We start from the raw sequence: 16021 nt of genomic DNA, 5'->3' as shown, positions 1-16021 counted from the left end.
TCAGAAAAGTAGCATTAGCTGTTCAGATGCCAAGCCTCAAGGGCTCCGTATGTCTAATCACCTAAAAATCCTGAGTTTATTAACTTCCAAAGGGAGAAATATAAATTTACGGCTAAGAATCAAAACTATATCTTTGCCACCAATTTCTTTTAAAACCGTGTTTTTGGGCTCATTTAAGCTACATTCAACATAAAATATGGATTAAAAGGGGGAACAAAAATAACAAAAAAAAAAAAAAACACAACCAAAGCCAACATACGAGCATGGGAAAACCACTCTGGCTGCACCTAGATATGCATCCTAAGAAGAACCAGAGTACGGGTTGATCGGATGTTCAGATTAAGTTTGCAGGAGCATCAGGGTGAATTTCTCACAGTTTCCCCAACAAGAGTCACTCCCGATTCAGAAAAAAGTAACTCCCTCAGTTCTTTCGAAATACAATGGGGATACTCCAGAAAGCATTTAGGAAATTACACTTGCCTCATTGATACCCAGACAAAATGGGAATTTGGGCCACTAGAGTATTTGAGCTAAAAATTCAGGCGAGTGAGTTAACATTGAGACAATTAGTTTTCCCTGCACACCTTTGATATTATTTATAATCTGATGGTGCTAAGAGTTTGGATAAAAGCATATCCTCAGAGAAACTCCAACTGTAAAGATAAAGTAAGCAGGGTAAGTTTCCACACTGTGCATTTATAAGTGAAGAAAGTTTGAGCAAAGAGAAGGATGCCCAGTCATTACTAACTCACAGCTTTGTTTCTGTTAGTAGCAAGACATCCAGTAATACCTGGATCTGATTTAGATTATTAAGAACTACTGCTACAAAGCAAAACTTTAGAATCTTTCTGGCCATAGCTTGAATCCCCAGCTGAAATGAGATGGGACCCTCATATTTTGCACATTATGCTTGCAGATCTCAAGCAAGTTTCTAAGGGCCACGGCCCTCAGGCTCTCCTCCTGGCCTATGAAGACTCAGCCCTCACACATCCTGTTGCAGACTAAATCTGCAACAAACAAACAGAGCGTAACTTGTACTGATTGCAAAAAATAAACAGATAATGCATGATGAACAGCTCTTGAGGAGAAGGGCAAAGTCAAACTGCTTCCATTTCCTTCATGATTTTAGCCCTGTATTCCTTTGGGCTGGCCAGTAGGTCCCAACACAGCAGGATTCCGACTGCTTGTTTAGTTGGAGCAAACAGAGCTGAGGAAATTAGGAAAGAACGTTCTCCCATGAAACACAGCTTGTCAAAGGCCTCATATCTTGTTTTGTTCTGCTTCTGCTTCCCCCAACAGCAGAGAAGCATGTTTAACAGACATCAGGATTACAAGCCTGACAGATTCTTGTAAAGCTACCCATCAACAAATACCAAAGCTAACTCCTAGCAAGCGATCCCGAGGAGGAGAAAACCTGATGTCGTTTCCAAAGAGGATCTCAAACATTTTCCCTTCCCTTTCAAACACAAAAGATACAGGTGATTAAAATGGAGAAGAACAAGTCTTTGCACGGCTGAAATGTCCATTAACTCCTGCAGTTAAACACTGTCAGTGAGTTGTGGCTCTTTGCTTACACATGCTTCCTCTTTACACTCCATCCACACAACAAATACTTGGACCTATAAAGCATTTGACTCAGGATGTCAGTTACAAATCCTGGATAAGCAATCAAGAAGAATTGTAAGGTATATCTTTCCTGAAGCTACATGCAGATTCTTCAAAATATTGTTTTATTCAGGATAAATTCTGCACAAAAATAAAAAACAGGAAACGATGAGATGTAAGGATCAGAAGAAAAAAGCCTAACATACATAAAAATATTTTTCTTTTTTTATTTTTGATATAAAATAGGAGATACTTTAAACAGCAGAATGATTCTGTCTTTCTAAGTGTTACTCATCTGGGAAAAAAATAAGTTTGACTGTGAGACAGTGGAAACATTCAGCAGGAATGCAGAGCTACAAGTGCCTATAAGCAACCAGACAACCACCTCCACGAGCTCTTTGCCTGGACAAAGCAGACCAACTGCCTGGAAAAGGCCATTCCACAGGTTACTAACAGCCTTCGTGACAAATGATCATAGCTATGAAATTATGTCATGAAACTAATATGATTTACATCCTAACAGTGTATTTCAGAACACAGCCAAACCCTGCTTGCACTTCAGAGTTCAAACTAACAGTATGAACAAGTCAAGGCCCATTTCTGTTTCTCAATAAAGTTAGGTGAGAAAACATTGCTATTAATTTGGTGCTGGATACCCCAAAGTATCACCCAGCTAGTTTTCAATAGCAAGATATCTCACACCTTGGCTGCTACACATGCTTTATGAATATAAAGATAATGCAAAACAAAACAGCCTGAATTGTTTCCTAAAACATTCATAGATCTTGGTATTTCATTAAACTAAACTTTTCACCTTCTTGGCTGACAGAAAAAAGTAATATTAAATATAAAGAGTAGATAGTTATGGTCAAAATGTGATACTGTTTTTAATTTGCTCATATGGACAACCAGGAGCAGGGCACTTTGTAGTCAGCCACTTTTTTTGTTTGTTTTTTTACTTTTTTTTTTTTTTTAATACTAAAATAAAGATTTTGCTCAAAATTTGAAGCAACTTTTAAATAATAATATTCTTCAATACCCTACTTACTGTTTCAGTAAGAGCCCAGGTGACTAAAGTGTTTCAAGCAACTGAAGCACAGATCCAGACACCAGAGACATCTCCCTTGGTCATTCACATGACACATCAAGAGACAAATTTCTGCTTTCTGAGGACATGCCATGGAGGTGACCGAGCACTCAAATGCAGAGCATGTAGGAGGACATGGGAAGATCAGACATTTATAGTTTAATACACTTTGACCTTTATTCTTCAGTCCACCTATTTCTCGTGTGACTACAAAGGATCATTCATCCTTTCTGAGAGGTTTTAAGGACTGCCTTTCACACTTTATTTCAGTACCAGCTAAAACAAGCTTTATGCTGATTTTTAAAACCCATGCCACTAGCAGCTTGTATGATATTGTAATTATGACTTCCCCAGTCAAGCTTAACTCACTAAATCTATCTGCTTTCCATATCTTTGGAAGTACTACAATCAGACCCATAACAACCCCCCCTTACCACATCCCATCATTTCTTTCTTCCCCCCCCCCACATGCTGAAGTCTCAGTGGAAAAGCAAACCCACAATAACAAGAGTTCCCTTATTTTCCATCCAAAGACAAGTAGTACGGGATAAACATTTTAGTGTGCTTGGTATCATTTAATTTCTTTGAATCAAGCCTCTATTATACCCATGCACCTTGCAGATTAACAGTAAATCTAATCTTTCTGAACTAGACATGGACATGAGAAGGTCTTCTAAAAATGATATACAACATGAAGAACTACTTAAAGTATTCTGAAATCCAACAAATCTTTCTATGACTTCATTACTTCTGCTGTTCTACAACACCACGAAAGAAGCCTTTGTCCTATTTTTATGTACTCCAAGGATATTGCTTTCTACTTTGTCCTATGCACTCCACTGACTCGCTTATTTGATCAACTTCTGAGCATGAAAACATTCCCTGAGTAGATTACACAAATTGGATTATTCTGGAGCAATTTTATCCAAACTTAAACCATTTTACCACACATGTGTAAAGGAAGGAGGCTCTACTTAAAAAAAATAGGTATATGTGAAAACTTTTCCTTAAGTAAAAAACAGTTGAGAGCTAACAAAATAAGCATGACCACCCACAAGATACTGAAGTCTGCTGCAGAACCGAATCACAGAATGGCTTGGATTAGAAGGAACCTTAAAGATCATCTAGTTCCAACCCCACTGCAACCAATCATTTCTATTTAGGACAGTGATGTTATCCATCCTACAGAGACAGAATACTCACAACCACCATCAATCTTAAACACTCACAAATCACAGCTCAAAATCTCTCTAAAGCCTCAAATTCCTATTCATTCAAAATAATCAGTTTTTGGGAAAGGACTGTGGCATCTTAACGAATTAAAATAAAAAATGAAGATGCAGTGACATTACGTTGCCACATTCACACGAAGTCTCAAAATCCCTTTGGGGTACGGATCATCTTTCCCTTCCCTTCTCTTCAAAACAGAGATTATTTAGAATACAGAAGATTCTGAAAGCAACAACACAACTGTTGTATCCCACACCTGTAACTTAATACAAAACCAAAATGCCCTGTAAGAAGTTGGACTGTATGGAGATTTAAATGATAGTTTTGGCAAGCAAAGTGAAAATTCTGATTTAAAAAAAAAAAAACAACTCAATCCAGAACAATACATGCAGAACAGGAAGAGATGCATAACAGCAAGCTGCAATCTATTACATCTCATGTGCATGAGCGTGTGCTTCTGTGGTTTCATATTAGAAGACACTTTGTCAGCTGAGTTTGGGTTATTTTTAATTACTTTGCATCCAGACAGACCCTTAACGTTCATTTTGATCTGACATGACAACAAAGTGACAGCACCACCTGGAATTAGGCTTTACTACTTGGATGAACAAAACAGTCTCATCTCTGATTCTTTGTAGCTCATGATTCCTTTACTCTCTGTTGGTCTTCTCAGCTTGAATACAACACGCTTTAATAGTCTTAATGCCACTTAAATCATTCTTGCACAACAAAACTACATGTAAAGCAAAAGAAACATCTTTTGTTTTTGAGAGAGATAAAATAACTGATGGTCAGGTATTTTTACAGATGGTCAAAAATGAAATCCTTCATTTCTTAGCTACCTCTAATTACTTGTGACAGATTCAGTTAAGTGAATTTCAACAAAGAAGGTCAAACTCAAAAGCCTAATTAATTTTACAAATACTCAGCAGGATAAAACACGATTCCCTTGGGGAATTATAGAACGAGAAAGGACTAATTAAGAATGAGAATAAGACATGTTAGTCTGAATTGATGGAATTTTTGCATACATTGTCAACCTACTAACCAAGAGCGTTGAAAAACTGCAAAGAATTTTCCCCAATTCTTTTATCTTTATTTCTAATTCAAGGGAAATTCTCAGTATTTTATCTATAAATACTGAAAAGAGCTACTGTTTTGTTTTTAACGAATATTCAATTTTTCATACGGCTCACCTTTATTACAGGTTCCAGAAGTATGGAATTCAGTGCTTTGTAAAGTAATAAACAAGGAAGGAATATACTAGTCAGCCACAGATTCTTTGAAATTTTATACCATTTTCAGGATAATCTGATTGGCTGATTTCTTTCATCCAAAACTTATGAAAAATAAAGTATCTGCAGTATATATTCAAAGTACATGTCCAAAGCTCACAACAGTACACACAAAATTCTAGCCATCCTGAATACAGAGAAAAGCTTGAGGGACAAGCAAATCTCAACAGAAAACTGAAGTGACAGAAGCCGTTTAGTTGAGGTGCCAAAAAATACCTGGAGTTGTACAGCAGGACTACAGGTTGATGACTGTCAACATTCCAGGCCAGCTACACAAAGAGAATTTTTTGATATCAACTGCCAGTGAATTAAGTGAGATAAAAACAATGGATTTACTCAGCCATCACCTGTTTTACAGTGAAAAAATGAATAGGACTGTACAATCCATATAGTTGTACCTTGCGTGTAAAGGATACATGTTACGATGTGGCACTGCTCTGTCACAAGAGATAATTACGTAGTGATTATAGTTACTGCATATTTTCTATTGGATGGATTTCTACTCCCCTACCAGAAATAAATAAAGAAATAAATAAATAGAATTTATTGTGATATACCATGCCTTAGAAGCAGGGTAAAAAAGGTTACTGCTTAAGTAATAGCAGAGTTTGGAGCATCAGGGTATTTTTGTTCGATTGGTTTTGCTTTGGAAGAACCCAACATTATTTCCTATATCCCAGAAACACACATCTCAGCTCCAGGATACACAACACTACTGGAAACACAGCATATACGAGGTAACCACAGTCAGTGTCAGGAAACAACTGCACACCTTTGTTCAACATGCATGCAGGCATTAAAACACAGCACAAGCTGCAGCAATTCCTCTACACACAGGTGCACATATTGCACATAACATCAATATCATAGAATCACCAAGGTTGGAAAAGACTTACAAGATCACCCAGTCCAACCGTCCACCTATATGCAACATTACTTTTTAAACCACGTTGCTTTTGCTACTCAAACTCACAATCAATCCTTTGCTGAATGCCCTCGCACCATTAAATATGACACGTCTGTGCATCCCAGGAGCTGACACACAGCTCCGAAACCTGAATGCCTGCATTCACACCTGTGCTTCTTCAAACACCTGCAACCAGGTTATATGGCAAAAAGGTGCATTTGGGGTCAGCTGCCCAGCCAGGCAGGAGCTGGGGAGGGATGGAGTTCCACGCTGAAGCTCAAGGCCACTCTTCATACAGGGATACACAAATCTCCCCAATCTGATGACATGAAGGGCTTCTGGGGAGCTTCAAATTTTTCTGCATTTCAAATTGCTTGGACAAAACGAATGTCTCGTTTTACTGCCAACAGCCACTTTGCAGACAGCCTTCCCACCACCACCAAAACCAGACAGTGCATTTTCAAGGAATGTTATGCTTTGCTTTTAACAAATCTTAGGGCTTGCATTAATTATCTAACAAACACAGTTTTACATTGTTCATATATTAAATGCCTCACTAACGCACACAAATATTTTTTTCTCCTGAAAAACTTTACTTTTATTCAAAATATGCACTTTTAATAAAAATACACTCAAGCCCTGGTTCTCAGGCTATCTGGGGTTGACAAACAGAGCTTTTTCAGTTCCACGCAAATGAGCACAGAATCAACAGCTCTGGGGAAAGAATGCCAATCTCTTATAGAAATAAACTCTTAGCATTGATTATTGGACCATTGAAATGGTTCTTATCTACGTGTCCAAACAGCCAGTGAGTCCAAGGAATATCTTCAGCTACATTTACAAAGTGTAAAAATTCACCCATCTTTCTAACAAAATATAAGGCAATCACCTTCAATCCCTATATTTGAATGTTGTTTAGACAGGTAGAAGTGTTTGTGTTTCTATTTTTTATAGTCACGTACCTTTTTGTCCAGTATCAAGTAGGGCAGAAATCAGAACCCCACTGAACAGAAAATAGCAAAAAGATCCATCAGGGCAGTGCTTGAGGCCATAACTTGAACAAGACAAGGACAGGACAGCATTTACCTCACCTGGGCTATCAGAGAATCAACAGTAGCACTCGCTCAGGTTCTCCAGTGCTACATGTAAAACTAGAAGAGAGAACTGAAAATTACTTAAAAGGCAAATTCACACACTGACAAAATCAATCTTGAAAAAGAAAACCTAACTAATCTACTCCTGATAATATTAGAGCTTTCTGCAGTCAAAATAAAGCACTGTTGCTGCATTTTGCTTAATCAGTCAAGACTTCAGTAATTTCATCCTTTTGAGCACGTTATGTAAGTGCACATAAACTGGGAGGAATGTTGAGTAGTTCAGCATGGAACACTATCCAGTGCCACATACATATCAAGCAGCTTTCATTTTTCATGAAAATCTTCCATCCCTGGCATAATGAATAATTACATATAATTAGCATGTGGTATTAACCCACTTACCTTACTGGTCCAGAAGAAAGAAAAACAGTTAGCGTATTGATTACTGTGTGGAGCCAGGAATGGGACATGATTATCCTTGTGGATCCCTTCCAAGCCAGGATATTCTCTAATTCTATACTACATCACATACTCATTGTCTTTGTATTCCAAGAAAAGTAAGAAGCATTACCACTATCATTTATCATTACTCCATTTCACTATTAATGGAAGCATGTTGATCTCCACACAAATGTTATCTTGATAATACAAACCTAGTAATTCTAAACTGGGATGTTGCATGTTACTTTGGGAGAAAAAGTGGGAGTTCTCATGACCTTCAAGAATATGTTCTTATACAGTATAAATTAGGAGTAGATCCTTTTTTTGTTTGTTTTGTTTTGCTCAGACAACAAACTCTGCAATTAAAACTTAGCTCCATGCTGCTCTATGCTACCATTCTTTAATGTGGAAAGACAGCTGGCTTGAAGGATATAAAATGCATGCATAGTCAGTGTAAGCATCAGAGAAGATACATGAGATGTGATCTTATAGGGAAAAGAACTAGGTCAAAAATTCTGTGTGTAATTAATCAAGTTATTTTCCTGAATTAATGTAACATCTGTTTAACTTGTGAGATCTCCCCTTGAATGTTCCAAAAATGTCTACCTTCCCCTAGAGCTTTTCTCAACAACAAAAAGCCAAAATACACAATTATTCAGAAATAAACAACATCCTGAACTCAGGAAAAAAAAAAAAGAAAAAAAATAAACTATGGAAATGTTATTATGTATATTCAACAGTGCTGGTGTACACAATATGCATTTTTCAATATTGCTTAATTACAGTTTCAGTCTCCTGGGTAATTAAAAAACGAAAACCATGGAAAAAAACTCATGCAAAATGAACACATTCTTCACAAGATTTATCTAGCAACTTATTGCCCCTTTCTGCTACAGTAGAAGAATATTTAGGAAGCAGTGGTAGTGAGATCAAAGTTTTGAAATCAAACTTGTGGGGTTTTTTTTGTTGTTCAACCACTTTAATTGCTGATTTTCCAATTTGTTGTGTCACACACCAGTCTTTCCAGAAAGCACTGTCTGAATCCACCATAATCATACCTTTTTTTTAAAAGCCAACAGAAAGTGCATTATTGAATAACTATCACAATACATATCATCTAATCCATCTTTATATATATATATATATATATACATATATAAACTTTTTTTTTTTTTTAATTAGACAGCAATACCATCTCAGCTATTTCTCAGCTGCTCCTGCTTTATTTTTTCAGCCCACAGGCTTTAGTCCAGCCTTCAACATCCAAATTGAACTTCACTCCTTCCCTAAGGTATACATAAGGAATATGAATGAGTAAGAGACAAAAAGAAAGAGTACTTGTCATGGAGATGGGTCAAAAATCCCCAAGCTGGTCTCAGGCAGGGAAAACAAGGATGCAGGTCCAGAGCAACCGGGCTGAACTGCTGCTGAGTGAACTGTAGGGCAGGTAAGAGATGGGAATAATGCTGAGGCTGATGGCCAGCAGTTCCTATTTACAGCATGCAGTGGTGCCGTGCTTCCCAACAGAGCAACTGCTGCCCAGCAACTGTCCCAGAGCCATGGTCTACTCAAGTGATGGATTAAGGCTGTAAAAGCAGCTTAAGCATCCTTTGCATTTCAGGAAACAACACCCCACTAAGATCTGGACCAGCCACACAGTGCTGGGTTCCCTATCAAGGTCTGCCAGCAGACTTTGCCCTGATGGCACAGCAAGGTTGAGTTTCACTACATGGATAACCAAAACTAGGAGCTACAGCAGTGAAAAGCAGAATCAATATCTGACCAACAATCCATAGCTTCAAATCATTTCACACTGTTTTATAGAATAACAGAATCACAGAATAGCTTGGGTTGGGAGGGACCTTAAAGACTATCCAGTTCCAACCCCTTGCCAAGGGCAGGGACACCTTCCACTAGGTCATGCTGCCCAAGGCCCCAACCAACCTGGCCTTCAGCACCTCCAGGGATGAAGCATCCACACCTTCTCATGGCAGTCTGTGCCAGTGCCTCACCATCCTTCAAGTAAAAACTCCTAACATCAAATCCCCCCCCAAAAAACAGAAGAGACCCACCAGTGCACTCTCATCCCTGCCCCAGCACTAACTTATTAGCTTTGTACCCCAAGTGCTCCTCTGCCAGCTAGGCACTTCTGCAGGCTTGGATCAAGCTAACAGCAATGAAGAACTGCCCTGAATGAGGCAATGTATTAAAACTTAGATTGTATTGAAAGAAAGAAATCTGGTCAGCTAACTGCATTTTGGGGGGATTTCCAGCACACAATGTTTTGCATAGCTTACAGTTTGCATGAGTCCTGGCATCAAAGGCTCTTATGGCTAGGGACATGCTGTACAAGGCACTATACAAACTTACAATACGAAACATTAAATGTGCCAGTAACTGGCCCTGACTGCTCTGCCTAGTTAGGCAAAGCTCTGTGGAACAAAGAGGAGAATTAATTTGCTTGCCAAGCCTCACACTAGAGGGTAGCAGAGCTCACAGTGTTTCTGGGTCACACTGTCCCCCTCTCACAAAGATTATCTTCCCCCAGGAAGATGCATTATGAATGAAGTAGGTGCCCCAAACTCAAGCCCGCAAGCACTGTAAGACTTGGCAGTATTTGGCAAGCAGTTGGGATCCTGTTGCCCCAAATTTTTTTTTCTCAACTTCTGCCTGAGTCTTATCTCTTAAGTTTAATGAGAAAGCAGCTCCTTTTCCAAGTCTCTTTGATCTTAGGATTACGTATGTGCTGGCCGCCTGCCATTATGTAAAGTCTGAATAATGTATATTGATGCTAGATAGTTCCAAGTACACTACGTACTGAGGAACAAAGAACAGCTACTTTCTGTAACAGGCATCTCAGAAGTGGTTCAAAAAGCTTGGGAAGGAGAGGAGGGATAAACAAAGCTGGCACAAAGGTGCTTTCATGCTTGCCCCATGCCCCCACACCTCTAAACCATGTCAGGATGTACAGGGGTAAAACAAACAAGAATTAAGAGCAAAAAGTGGTGGAACAATTTTGACATAATTTCCAGACTGCAGATACCTTCATATCTGAGATCTAATTCTTCTAACATGGCTCTCTCTCCCTATATATGCAACTTATCTTTACACTAGAGCATAATAAACTTATACCTATAATGCACAAACCCAGCTCTTCTCTGCCTGTCTTTGCCTCTGTGGCTGGAACAAACAGAAAGGCACAGCCAAATTTTGCGTTAGAAAATTCTACCCCCTTTGGCTTTGCTGTATTATTTGCATTTTGCCTTGGACCACACACTTCGGAAGAGATGAGAAATACACTCTCACTGCACATATCTGTACAGCAGGGCACGAGGCAAAGGACTAAAACATTCACTACTTTTTATTTAAACCAGTGTACCCACCCCATACTCATTTCATACTTGTGTCACATTGTTTTTTTCTCTTAATCAAGCCATTGGCTTCCCCCACTATTAGCTGATGAGATCCTTCAGCCTTCGAGGCAGAGCTGCTCTACAACAAATGCAGAGTAATGAACTCCCTTTTTGTCAGTGCTGCAATATGATTGCAGACTTAAGTTAAATCCTGGCAGTACTTACCTTCCTAGTAACATCAAAATGAGATCCTGCATCTCTCTATCCACATTAATACACTCAAGTCAAGCAATGGTCAATTTACACCAGAACCTGAAGTACATCATGACCGTGTTAAAAAGTTCTCTGGAAAGATTCTGAATAAACCATGCTGCTAGAGTTGGAAAACTTTAAAATTATATTGGTTTCTAAACCATTAATGTAAACGCTCAATATAGTTTGGGTGTTTGCCAATTGCAGTTCTGTGTTAGAAAGCAATGACAAAAATCTTACAGGACACGAAAATATTAAAGGACACGATTGGACCTATTTGGGCAGAAGGGGTTTCTAAAAACAATCAAATACACTTTCATTATTGCTTAAAAAACACATTTTGATTATTGCTTAAAGGCTGACAAAACGTTTGCTGCTTTTTCCAATTCCAGTAAGACAGCTGGGGGTAGAGGGAAGAGCTGGGGGTCACCACATTTCCCTGCTGCTTGGGGCAGGCAACGGTGAACTACCCAGACTCAATCTGAAAATGACTTAGAGAAAGAAAGCAGAGATCTGCAGCTAAAACCACCACAAGCCCTAAAAAGAAGCAATACTGCAGTTCTTTCAGCTTGAATAATCCTTTTGCCACCATGTTCCTTTTGGTTTCCTAACTCCCAAATAAATTCAGAACAGAACAAGTCAGAATATTAAACATTAATTTTCAAAATAACAATTATTCCACTGTCAGGTGAGTCGGGTTAAGATTTTTTATATGATAATATGAAGGGGAAAAAAGCTACAAGTCAAAATGTAAAGAAAAATTAGCTTTTATTTCTCGGTGTATAAGCACCAAGCATTACACCACAAATTCTTACATTCTACACTTGTCTCCTTGGCTTTTACATTCATAATGTGCCTGGTCTCTAAAGGATGCTTGTTTGTGACACTTTCATCAGGAAGGGTACAAACAGCTTTGCTACAAGTCTGAGACTTGGGATACGCACAATTCCATGAGCAAGTAATGCTATTCAAGATCCTGAAGAGACAACGGCATGTAAAAATAGATCTAAAACTCAGACAGGCAAAACAGGCCACTTCTGTAAGTGATCTGCACTGCAATTTCTCTGTACACACAGATGCTCAATTAAGATGTGGCCTGTATCAGTTACTGAAATAATTTATTGGTAGCACTCTTGAAGACCAAAGGACTGGACTGCTGCTACAGTCACGCATCTCTCAGCTGTGTATTCTGCAGTCTGCTCCACGCCATGGAAATCACAGCACCTTGGAAATGGATGGTTTGTAAATGTTATGCAGAGAAAGGACAGCTGTGGTCTTGGGCTGAGAGGCGGGTGGCAGAGGTAGTGACCTGCACTGTGGAAAGGTGCTGCAGCATCTGCCAAGTTACTTCTTGGCTTCTGGCATCACTCATCCTCTCAGTTTAGCCTGGATATAGTACAGACCTGAGGATGCGTAGCAGCTTACACAGACTCAAGTACCCAGATGCTGCTGTAATTACAGATCAATTAAAAACTAAAGAGAAATGTTGAAATCGTTGCTGCTTATCTATGAATATAAACTCTTATTAGAAGCCATGAAAATGTAATGCAGTCAGGGGCACAGGTGCTACAACAGATTGGAGCAAAGTCCCTGCACAAACAGCACACAGCCAGCTCTTGATGCTCAAAAGCATTCCTGCATTTCCAGACTATTTGCATTTCTGATCTGTATACATCCACTCAAATCATTCTCCTTGAACCCCCACCACTCCCTTGAAAAGCATCCATCATCTTCAGCAAGAAGGGAAACGTGCTTCAGAGTCTAGCAGAAAGGCAAGGCTGCTGAAAACAGAAAATTGCTCTTTTCTCCTGAGGCTATCAGTGCTAAAGTGTCAGATGTAAGGAGTCGTTTAGACACAAATGCAGTTGCATAACGTCATGATGTAGGGATTCTGATATAATTAACTATTAATTAAATCATACAGATGAGTAGAATTGTGCTTGCAGGCAAACTAGCTTATCTTGCATTATAATCAACTAAAATGTTAGTGAATAAACACTGCAGAAACAGTGATCTGTGCTTGATGCTGTTTTTCTTCGGCATAAAGGTGTGATTCAAAATTACATCATATTAATTATGAGTATGGTGGCATAGGAAGAAGTCACATATTGCAAAGGCATTTCTAAATACCATACAGGACAGAAGTAAAAGTTACAAAATACAATGGATCCATTCAACAGACAGCGGACTGAAGAGAACCTCATGAGGTTCAACCAAGCCAAGTGCAAGGTCTTGCACCTGCTTCATAGCAACTCCACTATTTGTACAAGCTGGGGGATACAGGGATGGAGCACAGCCCTGCTGGAAGGGACCTGGAGGTACTGGTGGGTGGGAAGCTGGATATGAAGCAGCACTGTGCCCTCACAGTCTAGCAAACCAACTGCATCCTAGGCTGCATCCAATTAAGCGTGGCCAGTGGGGTGAGGGAAGTGATTCTGCCCCTCTGCTCTGTGCTGGTGAGGCCTCACCTGGAGTACTGCATCCAGATGTGGAGTCCTCAGTACAGGAGAGACATGGAGCTGTTGGAGCACATCCAGAGGAGGGCCACAAAAATGATCCAAGGGATGGAACACCTCTACTGTGAGAAAGCTCTGGGGACACCTCAGAGTGGTCTTTCAGTAACTAGAGTGAGGCTATAAGGAAGAAAGGGACAGACTCTTTAGCAGGATCCGTTGTGATAGAAGAAAGGGAAGCAGTTTCAAACTAAAAGAGGGGAGATTTAAATTGGATATAAAGAAAATGTTTTTAAGGGTGGTGATGCACTGGAACAGGCTGCCCAGAGGGGCAGTGGATGTCCTGTCCTTGGAAACATTCAAAGTCAGGCTGGATTGGGCTTTGAGCAATCTGATCTCATTGTAGGTGTCCCATACTATTGCAGGGGGACCTTTAAGGGTCCCTTCCAATGCAAACAATTCTATGTTTCTATTAAAAAAAAAAAAATAGAATGAAGATTAGGAGATAAAAGGAGAGAAAGAAAAAGAAATATGTCCAGGTCTTCATCCTCTTTTTTTTCTTTTTTCTTTTTAAGTGGAATATATAGAAATAAATATATATTTATGGCATGAGAGACACAGCTTCAAAAGAAAGGATTCCTCTAGGAATCTCTGAAAATATTGAAAATATTTGAAATAGTCTGAATAATTCGTGAAACTTGTTGCTAGAACACAACCCAAGCATACTCATTCTTTAACCCTCATGATGAAGGTAACAGCCAACACAACTCAACAGGGTTGTGAAGGAAGGCAAAGAGGAGTTATGCTGTTCAGACTGGCATTGCAACAGTCTTCTACAACCAAACACTATGACCATTCCCACCCTTTCCCACCAACAGTAACAACAAATTCAAAACAAAACAAAAACCCACAACCTACAACCAACTTTAGAAGTTGATATACTCAGAAAAGGTAACTGCTCCTGTATTCAAAGATTCCCAAAGAGATTTTGAAAGAAAAACAGGTAGGACAAAAACTTTGTAGGAAGAATGAAAGCAGGTGTTAAAAAAAAATAAAAAGTACATTTAACTCAAGGAAATCAGTAGAAGTTAAGAATTTGAATACTTTCAAAGTCATGGGTTCAAAAGGTTTACCCAAGCTCACGCAGCAAAGTCTGAAAAACTCTGGTCACAGGATTTTTCATTTTTTTTTTTTCCTGTTAAAACATTTGCATAAACCAGCCTGGCTGAAGTGGATGCAGTAACTGAGGAGTTTTTGTCTGAGCAAAGAACACAGGGAAAAAATGAGTTCAGTCCCTAAGGCCTTCCATAGACAGTCCATTTAAGAACTGCAGGATCTCACCTCTGTGACTTACAGTGCTGATGGAAATAAGCCGTTCAGTTTACAAAAAGCACATTCTAGTAGTAGGTAACCTTGCTTCTAGCAGAAGCAGAAAAGTTGTGGCAACAGTTTCATTACCTTACTACGTGCTATTTAAGCTCAATCACTACAAGAAAACATAACCTAAATGCCTACCATCTGCAACTGCACCTGTCAGAAAAAAAAACAACAGATTTTATGAGATTTTTTAAAGAAGGAACAGGCGTCAAGCTTTTCAATCATTTCAAAAATGTTCTTCATTTATTTCTCAAAGGAAAACTTTCAAGTTAGGTATTTAGATGTTCAAAAATAAAGAAGGATTAATCTGTGCTGCATAGTCTTGACATAACGCATACAAAATGGTTCAGATAACTACAGACAAGGAGGAGCCACCAATGGACCATTCCCAGAATGGAAAGACACTGCTAATGGCACTGTCAGCTGTCCCAGTTAGTCATGTAATTAATGATACTGACAAAGGAATATACACTTACTTGCAAATGACGAAGATAGCCAAAAGAAACCCAAAACGATCTAGAAAATTGATAAACTGCCAGAAAGGAAACCTTTGAAATGCAGTAAGGGACAAACCAAGGTTGTATGGGTATCAGAATCAGCTGTGCTGCTATGGGTGAAGGAGCAGTGGGGCAGCAGCTGAGCAAGGCTGTATTCTGCCAGGGAAGGATCACAAACAGAGCACAAAGCAATTGTGTGTCCAAGATAGTGGCAAAGAAAGCAGACAGCAAAACAAGCTGAAAAAGCAGGAGAAATCACCCTTCCAGCCTGCTTCATAGGGGTAGGACAGGGTTAGGGATTGTTTTTCTGTAAGCTAGGCAAGAGTTGAACCGAGTCTGCAGCAACAACCAGGATGATCTGAGATAAAGAAATAAAGCAAATAAGAAAGAAAATCTGAAGAATGAAGATTATTAAGCCTAGAATAAA

General features: G+C 39.1%; 1 protein-coding gene across 6 annotated transcripts in view; it reads right to left on the bottom strand.

The window, feature by feature from the left end:
- The window catches only part of MYRIP (myosin VIIA and Rab interacting protein), a 202347-nt gene that overhangs the window by 131412 nt on the left and 54914 nt on the right, over positions 1–16021 (bottom strand). Inside the window, exons 2-3 of one of the 6 annotated variants that reach the window (XM_090142406.1) lie at positions 7216–7275; positions 7087–7127 (exon numbers count right to left, since the gene is read on the bottom strand). The exons of the other annotated variants lie outside the window; for them this stretch is intronic. The gene's annotated coding sequence lies outside the window, so the exon portion shown is untranslated. The remainder of the gene's footprint in view (positions 1–7086; positions 7128–7215; positions 7276–16021) is intronic. 6 annotated transcript variants of the gene reach the window in all.

This window comes from Phasianus colchicus, chromosome 6 (genome assembly GCF_987193195.1).
Source record: "Phasianus colchicus chromosome 6, bPhaCol1.hap1.1, whole genome shotgun sequence".
NCBI lineage: Eukaryota > Metazoa > Chordata > Aves > Galliformes > Phasianidae > Phasianus > Phasianus colchicus.
This window is presented reverse-complemented; position numbering and strand designations above follow the sequence as displayed.